Consider the following 16664-nt stretch of genomic DNA (forward strand, 5'->3'; position numbering starts at 1 on the left):
GTCTGGCAGAATCAGAAAGGGTTTCAACTCACACCTCCCGCAGAGCTTTTCCCACATCCTTGGGGGGGTCAGGGGACTTTGAGTCTGAGTGGACCATGTTCCATCCCTCCATTAAGGCGGATGACCGGAGCTGATATACAGGACTTTCTCAGAGAATTAGAATATTGTGATAAAGTTCTTTATTTTTTGTAATGCAATTAAAAAAAAACAAGAATGTCATACATTCTGGATTCCTTACAAATCAACTGAAATATTGCAAGCCTTTTATTATTTTAATATTGCTTATTATGGCTTACAGCTTAAGAAAACTCAAAAATCCTATCAAGAAATTTGAATATTTCCTCAGACCAAGTAAAAAAAAAAAAAAAAAGATTTATAACAGCAAAACAAAATCAAACATTTGAAAATGTCCATTAATGCACTCATTACTGCATCAGTACGCCATGGTATGCAGGCAATCAGCCTGTGGCATTGCTGAGGTCTTATGGATGCCCAGGACCTTTAGCTCATTTGCATTGTTGGGTCTGGTGTCTTCAGCTTCTTCTTCACAATACCCCATACATTCTCTATGGGGTTCAAGTCAGGGGAATCGGCAGGCCAATCAAGGACAGTAATGCCATGGTCAGTACACCATTTACTGGTGGTTTTGGCACTGTGGGCAGGATCCAGATCATGCTGGAAAATGAAATCATCATCTCCATAGAGCTTTTCAGCAGACGGAAGCATATGCTCTAAAATTTCTTGGTACACAGCTGCGTTTACTCTGGACTTGATGAAACACGGTGGACCAACACCAACAGCTGACATGGCTTCCCAAACCATCGCTGACTGTGGGAACTTCACACTGGATTTAAAGCAACTTGGATTTTGCTCCTCTCCAGCCTTTCTCCGGACTCTGGCGCCTTGACTTCCAAATGAAATACAAAACTTTCTTTCGTCTGAAAAAAGGACTTTGGACCACTCTGCAACTGTCTAGTGCTTCTTTTCCATAGCCCAAGTCAGACACTTCAGAAGTGGCTTGACCATGGGAATACGGCTATTGTAGCCCATTTCCTGGACATGTCTGTGAACAGTGGCTTTTGATACCTGGACTCCAGCTTCAGTCCATCGCCTTTGAAGCTCCCCCAAATTCTGGAAGCGACTTTTCTTGTTAAGGCTGCAGTCATCTCTCTTGGTTGTGCAGCGTTTTCTGCCACATTTCCCCCTTCCAACAGACTTTTTTTGGATGTGCTTTGAAACTGCACTCTGTGAACAGCTTGATCTTTGAGAAATTTATTTTTGTGTCTTACCCTCCTGATGGAGGGTGTCAATGATGGTCCTCTGGACAGCAGTCAGATCAGCATTCCCCATACTTGTGATTTAGTTTACTGAACCAAGCTGAGTGTTTTTCAAGACTCAGGAAACCCTTGCAGGTGTTTCGAGTTAATTAGACGATTCAAGTGATTAGTTGAATACCCTAACAGGGGTGTCAAACTCATTTTTTTCGCGGGCCGCATTGTAGTCATAGCTTCTTTCCCAGGAGGGCCAGTATGACTGTCAACCCAAATAAATGTATGAGCACCTCATATTAAATACACTAAAAGCTACAAAACAAACTGACAAATAACTCCTTTTCAAATCAGACGAGTAAAAACTCGTCAAATATAAAAAAAAAAAAGAGTCATGACACGAATTTGATGCACAATTTGTCTTCACGGGCCACATAAAATGATGTGGCGGGCCATATCTGGCCCCCGGGCCTTGAGTTTGACACCTGTGCCCTACTAGTATACTTTTTCATGAGATTCTTATATTTTGAGATAGAATATTTGAGTTTTCTGAAGCTGTATGACATAATCAGCAATATTAAAAATAATAAAAGGCTTGCAATATTTCAGTTGATTTGTAATGAATCCAGAATGTATGACATTTTTGTTTTATTAATTGCATTACAGAAAATAAAAAACTTTATAACAATATTCAAATTTTCTGAGACAGTCCTGTATATACACAGTCAAACCTCGTCCCAGAACGTCCCGGTTCTCCAACAAATCGGAATTCGAACGAAAAATTTGAAATTTTTTTGCTTCGGTTGTCGAACAAAAATCCGGAGGTCGAACCTCGCGAGATGAGCCGAGAGGACCCAAGAAATCCCGAACGCGCGACCTGGATGCCGACTGACTCCGTTCATTGTTATTGTATTTTCGTTACTTTGAGGACTGTATTAATCCCTAATCATGCCTCCAAAGAAAGCAAGTGGGAGCAGTAAAGGCATCCTAAAACACAAAGACGCTCCTAAAGCAATGTGACAGTGAGCGCCCTGCGCGCTGCGGTTGCGCGATCGAATCAAATTAAGCTCCCTGCGCACTGAGGTCCACTTAAATTTTGGAAAGTCCATTAGGACTTTAAAAATATTTTCTAAATTTCAGCGACGGCTCTGTCGCAATAACCAGCGCGGTGTAGTTGCGCGGTCCGCGGCGCGCTACGTTGCGCGTTCAGCGGTGCGCTGCAGTTGCGCGATCGGACAAAATTAAACTCCCTGCGCACTGATGTCCACTTAAATTTTGGAAAGTACATTAGGACTTTAAAAATATTTTCTAAATTTCAGCGACGGCTCTGTCACAAAAATGCGACCAGCACGGTGCAGTTGCGCGGTCGGCGAAGCGCTACGGTTGTGCGTTCGGTGGTGCGCTGCATTTGCAAATGAAAAAATGATTTAAAAAAAGGCGTTTTTGTTGCTTGGAATGGATTAATTATTTTCCGCATTATTTGTAATGGGAAAACATGATTCGGAATTCGAACGATTCACTTCTCAAACAGCCACGGATTGTGGTCGAAAACCGAGGCTCCACCGTGTATATGTGTGTGTGTGCGTGTGTGCGTGTGTGTATGTATGTATGTATGTATGAATGTGTATATATAGTATATATCAGTGACGTGCGGTGAGGTTCATGACTGGGGAGGAACTGACTCTGCTGTTCACAGAGTGCAGTTTCAAAGCACATCCACAGAAAGTCTATTGGAAGGGGGAAATGCGGCAGGAAACGCTGCACAACCAAGAAAGATGACCGCAGCCTTGTGAAGAAGAGTCGCTTCCAGAATTTGGGGGAGCTTCAAAGACAGTGGACTGAAACTAGAGTCCAGGTATCAAAAGCCACTGTTCACAGACGTGTCCGGGAAATGGGCTACAATAGCCATACGGCTTGACCATGGGAGTATTCCCACTTCTGAAGTGTCTGACTTGGGCTATGGAAAAGAAGCACTAGACAGTTGCAGAGTGGTCCAAAGTCCTCTTTTCAGACAAAAAGTTTTATATTTCATTTGGAAGTCAAGGTGCCAGAATCTGGAGAAAGGCTGGAAAGGAGCAAAATCCAAGTTGCTTGAAATCCAGTGTGAAGTTCCCACAGTCATCGATGGTTTGGGGAGCCATTTCAGCTGCTGGTGTTGGTCCACTGTGTTTCATCAAGTCCAGAGTAAATGCAGATTTTAGAGCACTACATGCTTTCGTCTGCTGAAAAGCTCTATGGAGATGATGATTTCATTTTCCAGCATGATCTGGCACCTGCCCACAGTGCCAAAACCACCAGTAAATGGTGTACTGACCATGGCATTACTGTCCTCGATTGGCCTGCCAATTCCCCTGACCTGAACCCCATTAGAGAATTTGTGGGTATTATGAAGAAGAAGCTGAAAGACACCAGACCCAACAATGCAAATGACCTAAAGGCCGCTATTGAAGCATCCTGGGCATCCTTAACACCTCAGCAATACCACAGGCTGATTGCCTCCATGCCACGCATCATTGGTTGCAGTAATCCGTGCAAAAGGATTCCCAACCAAGTACTGAGTGCATTAATGAACATTTTCAAATGTTTGATTTTGTTTTGCTGTTTTAAATCTTTTTTTTTTACTTGGTCAGAGGAAATATTCAAATTTTTTGAGATAGGATTTGTGAGTTTTCTTAAGCTGTAAGCCATAATCAGCAATATTAGTATAATAAAAGGCTTGCAATATATATATATATATATATCCGCCGGGACGTGGCGGAGGGCGGGGCGGAATCGTGTGGGCGGAGTTCATCACAATCACAACGTGTCGACTGATCACGCGGCGCTTTAGAGCCATTCAGAATCCTGTCGGAAGTGAAGTGGCTGGCTCCACATTCTTCTGATGACGTGGAACCTGCTATGGTATCCCCACCGATTGGGGTACGCCAGTGACATGGAGGGACAATATAGTTAGGTTACGGATTTTAGTTATTGATCTGACTCCAAATTGCGATCAACACTTAACACATAAATTGCTATGTCCTAATCCACACACTGGCGCATCTAACAATTTTGCGAGTTCGTTCTGTCAAAGAGAAGACCAGTAGATCAATCAGACCAAATTTACCAATTGTTTATTCCTGACAAAGCGCACTAATACAGGCCTGGGTCCCGGGTCCCTCACACTAAAACTCGTGCGTTTTTGTGACCACCAAAAGACGACACATTCTTCCGGGTTGCCCAGTTTTAAAGAAACACAATATGAATATTAAAGCATGCAAAACATTGTGAGATGATTGGTCGATGGCCATCTCCTCCCCGTCTAGGTGTCGCTGAAATCTGGCGGTTGGGTTTTCCCTGCGAAGCCCGACCACATAGACGTGCTGTTGTTCTCGTTTCTCACCGACCTTGAGGTGTCTCGTCCGGTACTCCCTGTCTGGGCGTATTCCACAACACAAGTTCATGCAGTTTGCCTCCACATTCTTCACCACCCACCAATCCACACGAGCACTCCAATACTAGATATTATATTAATATAATTATAAGTTTAACACTTAAAAATATGTTTGCAAACTGCCGAAAGCACATTTCCCTTTAATATATATATATATATATATATATATATACACACACCGTAATTTTCGGACTATAAATTGCGTTTTTTTTTCATAGTTTGGGTGACTTATACTCAGGAGCGACTTATACGTTTTTTTCTCACAAATTTTTACTTGATCATTAACACATCACTTACTTACAAGTATAGTTGACCACTTCGCATGTTATTTTTAGTATAGTTGATCACTTCACATGCTTTTATATCTTTATCTTGAACATATTCAAAACATAAAAAATAGAGAAAAAATCAAATAAAGCAATTAACACTTTAAAGCGCCATATCCAAGTCTACTGTCTGCTGTATGCACATTTGCTCCATTTTTGCTCCTCTTATATTTATTGTTATTTGTTTATTTATTATTTATTCATCACTCTTATTTATTCATTGTTTGTGCCTTCTTGGGGTTTTTTGTGTTGTTTACTAGTATGCATATTGTGTACTATGTCTTGTCACCGGTTGACAATTTAACCGATAGAAGTGGACGCATTGGAACATAACCTACACTCAAATATATTATTTGACATGGTATTAAATGCATGGCTTTACAAAAATAGTCATTGAAGCCCACCCTTAGGCCTGAGTGCCATTGGCATGAGGCAAAACGCTTGAAAACACACACTCTCGGCCAATTAAATAACCATTCTGAAACACAGGACATGTAAGATAATATTTTTTAATCATTAATTACACCATTATAGCTCAGACATTTATCTAAACACAAATAATTAGTGACGATCCCACAACTATGGAAACACATCAATGATATAAGCTGGGTGACATAATCGTCCTTGACATTGGTACATAATGTAAACATTAGCCCAAGTGCAACTCAACGTGGCCGCATTGATCGTAAGCAGGGCTGTGGACAGTATTCCTACGCGCATTCTCAGCAGCATGATGAAAATAAAATTGAACGTATTTTTTTTATTGTCGGACTCGGTGGACTCGGTCAAAATCAGCACCGAGTCCGGCAAAAATGACCGAGTCCAACTGAGTCTGAGTCCCCGAGTCCGAGTCCACAGCCCTGGTTGTGAAACAGCATGTATCATCGGCCCAGACAGGGAGTACCTGACGAGAACACCTCAAGGTCGGTGAGAAACGAGAATAACACCACGTCCTGGTGGTCGGGCTTCGCGGGGAAGACCCAACCGCCAGACAGCTGAGGCCGGACAGCTGCACTCAGCAATAACACCCAGCCGGGGAGGAGATGGCCATCGACCAATCATCACACAATGTTTTGCATGTTTTAATATTCATATTGTGTTTCTTTAAAACTGGGCAACCCGGGGGAATGTGTCGTCTCTTGTTGTGGGTCACAAGAACCCACGAGTTTTGGTGTGAGGGACCCGGGACCCAGGCGCCTGTATTAGCTTGCTTTGTCAGGAATAAACAATTGGTAAATTTGGTCTGATTGATCTACTGGTCTTCTCTTTGACAGAACGAACTCGCAAAATTGTTAGGTGTGCCAGTGTGTGGCTTAGGGTATAGCAACTTGTGTTAAGTGTTGATCGCAATTTGGAGTCAAGATTCAAGAGTTTTTTATTCGCCATGTTTGAGCGTGCCAAACAAGGAATTTGACTTCGGTAAATCACAGCCTCTGTTCAACATTTAGGTGACTAACAACAACACTCAGGACATGTGAAAAACTAAAGATATTCTCAAACATCCCCTGATCTTAAACTGATCTTAAACTACCAAGAGGGCAAGGAAAAACTCAAAACTCCAGCTAGGGGAAATGAGAAACCTTGAGAAGAGACCACAGATGGGAGGGTCCCTCACTAGGATGACCAGGCTGCAATGGATGCAGAGAGTACACATAGTACAAACAGTGTAGACAAAAAAGGTGTGGAAAGCGGGATGTTATTGCACAGTAATGACTCTGAGACTCTAAGAGTGGTGTGAGTTCATCAGAGCGACAGCCTGGGGGAAGAAGCTGTCTCTGTGTCTGCTGGTTTTAGTGTACAGAGATCTATAACGGCGTCTGGAGGAGAGTAGTTCAAACAGGCTGCAACCTGGGCGCGAAGGGTCTGTTGAGATGTTACTTGCACGTTTCCTGGTCCTGGACAGGTACAAGTCTTGGATAGATGGGAGGTTGATTCCAATTATCTTTTCTGCAGTCCTTATTGTCCGTTGCAGTCTGTGCTTGTCTTGTTTGGAGGCCGATCCAAACCAGACAGTGATGGAGGTGCAGAGGACAGACTGGATGATGGCAGTGTAGAAGGTCTTCAGCAGCTCCCGCGGCAGGTTGAACTTCTTGAGCTGTCTCAGGAAGTACAGCCTCTGCTGGGCCTTCTTCCGGACAGAGTCTATGTGGCCGGTCCATTTCAGGTCCCGAGAGATTGTGGTTCCCAGGAACTTGAAGGTGTCTGATGAGAGAATAATATTACTGCGGATAGTGAGGGGTGAAAGTGGTGAAGGGCCTCGCCTGAAGTCCACTGTCATCTCCACGGTCTTGAGCGGGTTCAGGTCCAGGTGGTTTTGGCTGCACCAGTGGACCAGCCGCTCCACCTCCTGTCTGTACGCAGTCTCATCACCGTTCTGGATCAGTCCGATGAGAGTGGTGTCGTCTGTATACTTCAGGAGCTTCACAGAAGAGTCACTTGCGGAGAAATCGTTCGTGTAGAGGGAGAAGAGCAGTGGGGAGAGGACGCACCCCTGAGCGGCTCCAGTATTGGTGGTCAGGGTGTCAGATGTGATGCTCCCCAGCCTCACACGCTGTCTCCTGTTGGTCAGGAAGCTGGTGATCCACTGACAGGTGGAGGCAGGCACCGCGAGCTGGATGAGCTTCTGTTGGAGGATGTCAGGAGCGATGGTGTTGAACGCCGAGCTGAAGTCCACAAACAGGATCCTGGCGTACTTTCCTGGGGTGTTCAGGTGTTGCAGGATGTAGTGCAGTCCCATGTTGACCGCATCATCCACCGACCTGTTTGCCCGGTAGGCATACTGGAGGGGGTCCAGCAGGGGGCCCGTGACAGCCTTCAGGTGGTTCAGCACTAACCTCTCGATATATATATATATATATTTTTTTTTTTTTTATGGTGTAGGCGCAGGGGTCTCAAACTCCAGTCCTCGGGGGCCGCATTCCTACATGTTTTCCAAGTTTCCCTCGTTAAACACACCTGATTCAAATGATCAGTTCATCCTCACGTTCTGCAGGAGCCTCATAATTGAATCAGGTGTGTTTAACGAGGGAAACTTGGAAAACATGTAGGAATGCGGCCCCGAAGGACTGGAGTTTGAGACCCCTGGTAGGGGTATACTTGCCTGTCTTGTGTGCCGACACCGTGAGTTCAATTCCCTGTGTGTGTGTGCGTGCGCGTGCATGTGCGCGCGCGACCAAGAAATATATATATATATATAAAAACTACTACTCACCCCCCGTGGGTGGTCTCTTTTTCCCTTCAAGCTCGGGTCCTCTACCAGAGGCCTGGGAGCTTGAGGGTTCTACGCAGTATCTTTGCTGTTCCTAGTACTGCACTTTTCTGGACTGAGATGTCAGATGTTTTTCCTGGGATCTGTTTCAGCCACTCCTCCAGTTTGGGGGTTACTGCCCCTAGTGCTCCAATGACCACAGGTACCACTGAAGTCTTCACTCCCCAGGTCTTCTCCAGCTCTTCTCTGAGCCCTTGATATTTCTCAAGTTTCTCATGCCACATTTCATGGCGCCGCGGATGGCTGCCACGGTGAGTCGCTCTCTGTTTCTTTGTCTTATTTTGTGTGTTTTCTGTGTCTTCTGCTGTCCATCCCGGATCACTTTTACTAGAGAAGCACTGTTAAACATCGGTCAGTCTTCTTCTGGTATTTTCTCTCCTGTTCTCTCTGATTCAGACTGTTTGTCGGAGATTTTAGCCGGAGCGTCGGTGCTATACAAGCTAGCGCGACGGCGGCGACGCGGAAAACGGGCGGGAGCCCTCGTAAAGCTGAGGCAGAGAGGGTTCCGTTCTGCCCTACCGTCAATTCATCTGGCGAATGTCCGCTCCCTGGCGAACAAGATGGACGAACTGCTGCTCCTCACTTCAAGGAACACGGACTTCAGCAGATCCGCCGCGCTGTGTTTTGTTGAGACGTGGCTTAGCGAACGAACCCCCCACCACGCCATGGAGTTAGCTGGGTTTCGGCTAACGCGTGCAGATCGCAGCGCGGAGCTCTCCGGAAAATCAAAGGGAGGTGGTCTCTGTTTCTACATTAATGAACGTTGGTGTACCGATGTCATGGTGTTGAAAGAGTTTTGCAGCCCTCTCCTAGAAACACTTTTCATAAACTGCCGGCCGTTCTATTCACCACGGGAGTTCTCCTCGATCGTCATGGCGGCTGTTTACATCCCACCACACGCACGTGCGAGTGAAGCCACGCAGATGCTGGCTGACCAGGTGACAGACATGGAGAAACTTCTACCAAATTCACTAATCATTGTTCTGGGTGATCTTAACAGGGCGAACCTCGCACACGAACTCCCCAGATACAGACAGCACATAACGTGTCCCACCAGAGGGGCACAGACACTGGACCACTGCTACACCGTAATTAAGGATGCATACCACTCTGTGGCTCGTGCAGCTTTAGGACTCTCGGACCACTGTCTAGTTCATCTGATCCCTGCCTACAGACAGAAACTAAAAACTTCTAAGCCTGTGGTGAGGACTGTCAGGAAGTGGACAGTGGAGTCAAGGCAGGACCTCCAAGCCTGCTTTGACTGCACCGATTGGAGTGTTTTTGAAGCTGCAAATTCAGACTTGCATGAACTCACTGACACTGTCACATCATACATCAGTTTTTGTGAGGATCTGTGTGTGCAGACTAAGACCTTCTGCACGTACAACAACGACAAACCTTGGTTTACACCGAACCTTAGGAGGCTGCGCAAAGTCAAGGAGGAGGCCTACAGGAGCGGCGACCGGGACCTGTTCAAGCAGACCAGAAACACACTGAACCGAGAGGTCAGGAAAGCCAGGAGGTGTTACGGGGAGAGCCTGGAGAGACACTTCTCTGCCAATCCAACAGTGTGGAAAGGCCTGCAGAGCATCACGGGCTTCAAGAAACGAACCCCCCGTCCTGTGGAGAGCCCAAGGCTCGCTGACCAGCTAAACAGGTTCTACTGCAGGTTTGATCGGTCCTCCCACACAACAGGACCTCCTGCAGCACAATCCACACAATCCACATACTCACCTCCCCCCACAACTGCTCTGTCCACACCTCCATCACCGTGGTCACCGACTCTCTCTCTTGCAGAGGCCGCGCCCGCACTCCAGATTCGCGAGGAGGAAGTACGCCAGATGTTCCGGAGACAAAAGATCAGGAAGGCACCGGGCCCAGACGGCGTGTCACCTTCCTGCTTGAAAGTCTGCGCTGAGCAGCTGGCGCCCACCTTTGCACGGATCTTCAACCGTTCCCTGGAGCTGTGTGAGGTGCCCTCGTGCTTCAAGAGCTCCACCATCGTTCCAGTGGCCAAGAAGCCCACCATCACAGGTATGAATGACTATAGACCTGTTGCACTGACATCTGTGGTCATGAAATCTTTCGAGAGGTTAGTACTGAACCACCTGAAGGATGTCACGGGCCCCCTGCTGGACCCCCTCCAGTTTGTCTACCGGGCAAACAGGTCGGTGGATGATGCGGTCAACATGGGACTGCACTACATCCTGCAACACCTGGACACCCCAGGAAAGTACGCCAGGATCCTGTTTGTGGACTTCAGCTCGGCGTTCAACACCATCGCTCCTGACATCCTCCAACAGAAGCTCATCCAGCTTGCGGTGCCTGCCTCCACCTGTCAGTGGATCACCAGCTTCCTGACCAACAGGAGACAGTGTGTGAGGCTGGGGAGCATCACATCTGACACCCTGACCACCAACACTGGAGCCCCTCAGGGATGCGTCCTCTCCCCACTGCTCTTCTCCCTCTACACCAACGATTTCTCCGCAAGTGACTCTTCCGTGAAGCTCCTGAAGTATGCAGACGACACCACTCTCATCGGACTGATCCAGAACGGTGATGAGACTGCGTACAGACAGGAGGTGGAGCGGCTGGTCCACTGGTGCAGCCAAAACCACCTGGACCTGAACCCGCTCAAGACCGTGGAGATGACAGTGGACTTCAGGCGAGGCCCTTCACCACTTTCACCCCTCACTATCCGCAGTAATACTATTCTCTCATCAGACACCTTCAAGTTCCTGGGAACCACAATCTCTCGGGACCTGAAATGGACCGGCCACATAGACTCTGTCCGGAAGAAGGCCCAGCAGAGGCTGTACTTCCTGAGACAGCTCAAGAAGTTCAACCTGCCACGGGAGCTGCTGAAGACCTTCTACACTGCCATCATCCAGTCTGTCCTCTGCACCTCCATCACTGTCTGGTTTGGATCGGCCTCCAAACAAGACAAGCACAGACTGCAACGGACAATAAGGACTGCAGAAAAGATAATTGGAATCAACCTCCCATCTATCCAAGACTTGTACCTGTCCAGGACCAGGAAACGTGCAAGTAACATCTCAACAGACCCTTCGCACCCAGGTTGCAGCCTGTTTGAACTACTCCCCTCCGGACGCCGTTATAGAGCTCTGTACACTAAAACCAGCAGACACAGAGACAGCTTCTTCCCCCAGGCTGTCGCTCTGATGAACTCACACCACTCTTAGAGTCTCAGAGTCATTACTGTGCAATAACATCCCGCTTGCCACACCTTTTTTGTCTACACTGTTTGTACTATGTGTCCTCTCTGCATCCATTGCAGCCTGGTCATCCTAGAAGAGGGACCCTCCCATCTGTGGTCTCTTCTCAAGGTTTCTCATTTCCCCTAGCTGGAGTTTTGAGTTTTTCCTTGCCCTCTTGGGAGTTTAAGATCAGGGGGTGTTTGAGAATATCTTTCGTTCTTCACATGTCCTGAGTGTTGTTGTTAGTCACCTAAATGTTGAACAGAGGCTGTGATTTACCGAAGTCAAATTCCTTGTTTGGCACGCTCAAACATGGCGAATAAAAAACTCTTGAATCTTGAATCATGTTCCTTTTTCCTAATGTTACCATCATTTATGTCAACCACAATGGCTTTCCTCTGCTCTTTGTCCACCACCACAATGTCCGGTTGGTTCACCATTACCATTCTGTGTGTCTGGATCTGGAAGTCCCAGAGGGTCTTGGCTTGGTCATTCTCTACCACCTTTGGAGGTGTTTCCCACTTGGATCTTGGGACTTCCAGTCCATACTCTGCACAGATGTTCCTGTACACTATTCCAGCTACTTCGTTATGGCGCTCCATGTATGCTTTACCTGCCAGCATCTTACACCCTGCAGTTATGTGCTGGATTGTCTCAGGACCTTCTTTGCACAATTTGCACCTGGGGTCTTGTCTGGTGTGGTAGATTTGGGCCTCTATTGCTCTGGTGCTCAAGGCCTGTTCTTGTGCAGCCAGGATCAGTGCCTCTGTGCTGTCCTTAAGACCAGCTCTTTCTAGCCATTGGTAGGATTTCTGGATATCAGCCACTTCAGCTATGTTTCGGTGGTACATCCCATGTAGGGGCTTGTCCTCCCATGATGGTCCCTCCAGCACCTCATCTTCCTTTGATGCCCATTGTCTGAGACATTCACTGTGCACGTGATCCGTTGGGGCCTTATCCCTGATGTACTTATGGATCTTGGATGTTTCATCTTGGATAGTGGCTCTCACGCTCGCTAGTCCTCGGCCTCCTTCTTTACGGCTAGTGTACAGTCTCAGGGTGCTGGACTTGGGATGGAACCCTCCATGCATGGTTAGGAGCTTCCGTGTCTTGATATCTGTGGTCTGTATATCCTCCTTTGGCCACTGTATGATTCCTGCAGGGTATCTGATTACTGGTAGGGCGTAGCTGTTAATGGCTAGGGACTTGTTCTTGCCGTTGAGCTGACTTCTTAGGACTTGCCTTACTCGATGGAGGTATTTGGCTGTGGCTGCTTTCCTTGTTTCCTCGTCAAGGTTGCCATTTGCCTGTGGGATTCCAAGGTATTTGTAGCTGTCCTCAATGTCTGCTATTGTTCCTTCTGGGAGTGAGACCCCCTCTGTGTGGATTACCGTAATTGCCGGACTATAAACCGCACCGGATTATAAGCCGCACCAGCTAAAATTCAGGGATATTTCAGTTTTTTTCTTACATAAGCCGCACCGGTCTATAAGCCGCACGTGCACACGAGTTTTTTACAAAGAAAGACAGTACATAGAAAGCCTTTTTAACGTTTTAATAACATACTTTAACATGTCTTTCTAAACATTGCCTGTGACGCAGCAGTAGTACCGCAGCAACACGGAAGTGTGCACGCGAGTTATTAGCAAAGAAAGACTGGAGACAGAAAGTTTTTTTTAAAGCTTTAATAACATACCTTAACATTTCTTTCCAAACACTGCCTGTGACGCGGCAGTAATACCGCAGCAACACGGAAGTAACACAGCAAAGTCACTGAGACGCGGCGGTAACACAGCAGCAAAACAGTAGCACAGCACTAACAGGGCTGGTTAAAAAAAACATACCAGTAAAAGTAAAAAAAGAGCCGTCTTCATCTTCCTCCTGTGCACTGAAACCATCGAAGTCTTCCTACTTAGTGTCCGATTGGAATAGCGTTAGATATCCTTCGCCTCACACTTTCTCAGTCTCTCTTTCGTCGTCGGTTTTATGCATTTCTTCGAGTGTGAAAAGGGTCTGTTCATGCTAATCTTATTCATGCACGAAGCACTAAATTACATTAAACTAGCGAGCGACACGTATAGCTTAAAAGCGGCATCATATGCATTTCTTTTGTCCCCCATAATGACGGTTTGTGTATAAAGGCTTCCTGTCTTTGTGTGAATGTGGGTGTGTGCGTGATGCGCGAAATGTAAACACAAAATAGCACGTCTTCTTCGGCGCATTATCTCTTCTTCGTCTGTCTCGCTCTTGCTTCCTGCTAGAGCGCCCCCTGGAGACCGGAGGCCGTAAAAATCCACAAGTACGCTCCAGAGTAGACACAAGATAATGTCATCAACATCGACTGCCTTTGGCTTAAAAGCGGCATCATATGCATTTCTTTTGTCCCCCATGATGACGGTTTGTGTATAAAGGCTTCCTTTCAGTAATGTCCGTCTTGATCGCGTTCTGCGTGAAATGTAAACAAAAACCAACACGTCTTCTTCGGCGCATTATCTCTTCTTCGCCTGTCTCGCGCTTGCTTTCTGCTAGAGCGCCCCCTGGAGGCCGGAGGCCGTAAAAATCCATAAGTACGCCGCGCCGCCGTTTAAGGTTCAAAGTAACCTTCTGAATAAAATGTATTAAAAGTTCACATTCATTACAGCTTTTTTTTGGTGAGCAAAATGTCAGAAGAATTGAATTTAAATGCTGATTGATTGGGTTTTAATACAATGCAGATGGTCCAAACAGCGCCACTGCTTTGTGTAATCTCTGAGTGACATGAGTAAGAGAAAGAGTTTAGAGCACAGGTGTCAAACTCAAGGCCCGGGGGCCAGATACGGCCCGCCACATCATTCTGTGTGGCCCGCGAAGACAAATTGTGCATCAAATTCGTGTGTCATTACTAGAATTGCAAATTGTCTTCACTTTTAATAATATCTTTTTTTTTAAATATTTGACCAGTTTTTACTCGTCTGATTTGAAAACGAGTTATTTGTCAGTTTGTTTTGTAGCTTTTACTGTATATAATAGTGTTAAGAGTAAAAGTGATCAAGTCATCACAAAAATCCCGAAAAAAAATCTTATATAAGACGCACCTGACTATAAGCCGCAGGGTCCAAAATTTTGGAAAAAAGTCGCGGCTTATAGACCGGAAATTACAGTACCTTTCCTCTTTTAGTCACCATGCGGCCACATTTCTCAAGTCCGAATGACATTCCAATGTCAGAGCTGTAGATCCTGGTAGTGTGGATCAGGGAGTCAATGTCCCGCTCGTTCTTAGCGTACAGCTTTATGTCATCCATGTAGAGGAGGTGGCTGATGGTGGCCCCATTCCTGAGTTGGTATCCATAGCCCGTCTTGTTGATTATTTGGCTGAGGGGGTTCAGTCCTATACAGAACAGCATTGGGGACAGAGCGTCTCCTTGGTATATACCACATTTGATGGCCACGTGTGCAAGTGGTTTGCTATTAGCTTCAAGTGTGGTTTTCCACTGTTTCATCGAGTTGGCGATGAAGGTTCTCAGAGTCCCATTGATGTTGTACAGCCTCAAGCATTCAGTGATCGAAGTATGTGGCATTGAGTCATATGCTTTCTTGTAATCAATCCAGGCCGTGCTCAGGTTGGTACGTCTGGTTCTGCAGTCTTGGGTGACTGTTCTATCCACCAGGAGTTGATGTTTTGCTCCTGTGGTATTTTTACCAATCCCTTTCTGAGCAGTGCTCATGTATTGATCCATGTGCCCACTGATCTTATCTGATAATGTGCCCGACATCAGCTTCCATGTTGTGGAGAGGCAGGTGATTGGCCGGTAGTTGGATGGGCCCTTTGAAGGATCCTTCTGGATCAGGATCGTACGCCCTTGGGTTAGCCATTCAGGGTGAGTCCCATCCCTTAGCAGCTGGTTCATTTGTGCTGCCAGGCTCATGGAGAGTTGTAAGTTTCTTGAGCCAGTAGCTGTGGATCATGTCAGGGCCTGGTGCTGTCCAGTTTTTCATTCCTGAGACTCTTCTCTGGATGTCTGCCACTGTGATGGTTACTGGGTTCTGTTCAGGGAGCTTGCTGTGGTCCTTTCTCAGAGCCACCAGCCACTGTGCATCCTTCTTATGTGATGCCTCCCGCTCCCATATATCCTTCCAGTACTGTTCAGTTTCCAGCCTTGGTATGCTATTATTCCCCTGCCACTGAGCGTACACTTTCGCTGGTTGTGTTGTGAACAACCTGTTTATTCGTCTGGCTTCATTCTCTCTTGTGTACCTCTTTAGGCGGCTGGCCAAGGCTTGGAGTCTTTGTTTGGCAGTTTCGAGTGCTTCAGGTATGGGCATCTGGCTGTATTTCTTGGGAACTTGCTTTTTCATTGCACCTTTCTGGGCCTCTGTCATTTGGCTCACTTCTCTCCGTGCTATCTTGATTTTCCATGGTGGGCACTGTTGTGGTCGCATATGGTCATTCTTCTTGTAGCCAAGCATTTCTAGGATCACTGCTGCTGATGTGTATATCAGCTCATTGATTTCAGTGATGGTAGCCGTAGGAATTGTTGTCAAGGCTGCATTCACATCTTCTGGGAGATTTTCTGAGGGTACTTCACTTAGCCTCTGCAGTGTGTATATAGGTTCCCGAGCATTCATTTTCGTCATGATCTTGTTCTTCAGGTCAGTTGCTGCCTCGTTCAGCTTGATTGTGCTTATTGGGGTTTCGTACCCAACCTCTGGACTTGTACATGGATTTAACTCGTCTCTGACCTGGTGCTCTGGTTGACCTTTGCTATGGCATTTGTGTTGTATCTCATCAATCTTGAACTGTGATAGCAGGTGCCGTTTATGGATATTGGAACATTGAGCTACTAGTTGCTTGGCTGATAGTGTTGACTGTGGGTATCGAAGTTGCCATTGTTCCCACATTCTCCGGATGTAACCTCTCTCGCTCGGGTTGCTGTAGTAGTAGCATTCCAACAGATCCTTATTCTCGCATCTCGCTCATTTGTGTCTTGTTCCAGTAGCCCATTTTTCATCAGGGTGCTCTGGTTCCCCAGCACCTGACGCAGACCTTGTTTGTCCGGGCGACGTCTGAGCCGGCATGTCTTTCGTTTCTTGTACTCTCATTATCTCTGAGGTAGGCGGTATCGTTAAGGGTCTTGCCTAAGGACCCACACTGACTGTTGGTAAGGTAATCGC

The 16664-nt window shown here is 46.6% G+C and overlaps 1 long non-coding RNA gene across 1 annotated transcript in view; it reads right to left on the reverse strand.

The window, feature by feature from the left end:
* LOC125974886 (uncharacterized) overlaps window positions 1–16664 on the reverse strand; it is a 208981-nt gene that overhangs the window by 137997 nt on the left and 54320 nt on the right. The gene's annotated exons all lie outside the window — the stretch shown is intronic.

The sequence above is a fragment of the Syngnathus scovelli genome, chromosome 9 (assembly GCF_024217435.2).
Source record: "Syngnathus scovelli strain Florida chromosome 9, RoL_Ssco_1.2, whole genome shotgun sequence".
NCBI lineage: Eukaryota > Metazoa > Chordata > Actinopteri > Syngnathiformes > Syngnathidae > Syngnathus > Syngnathus scovelli.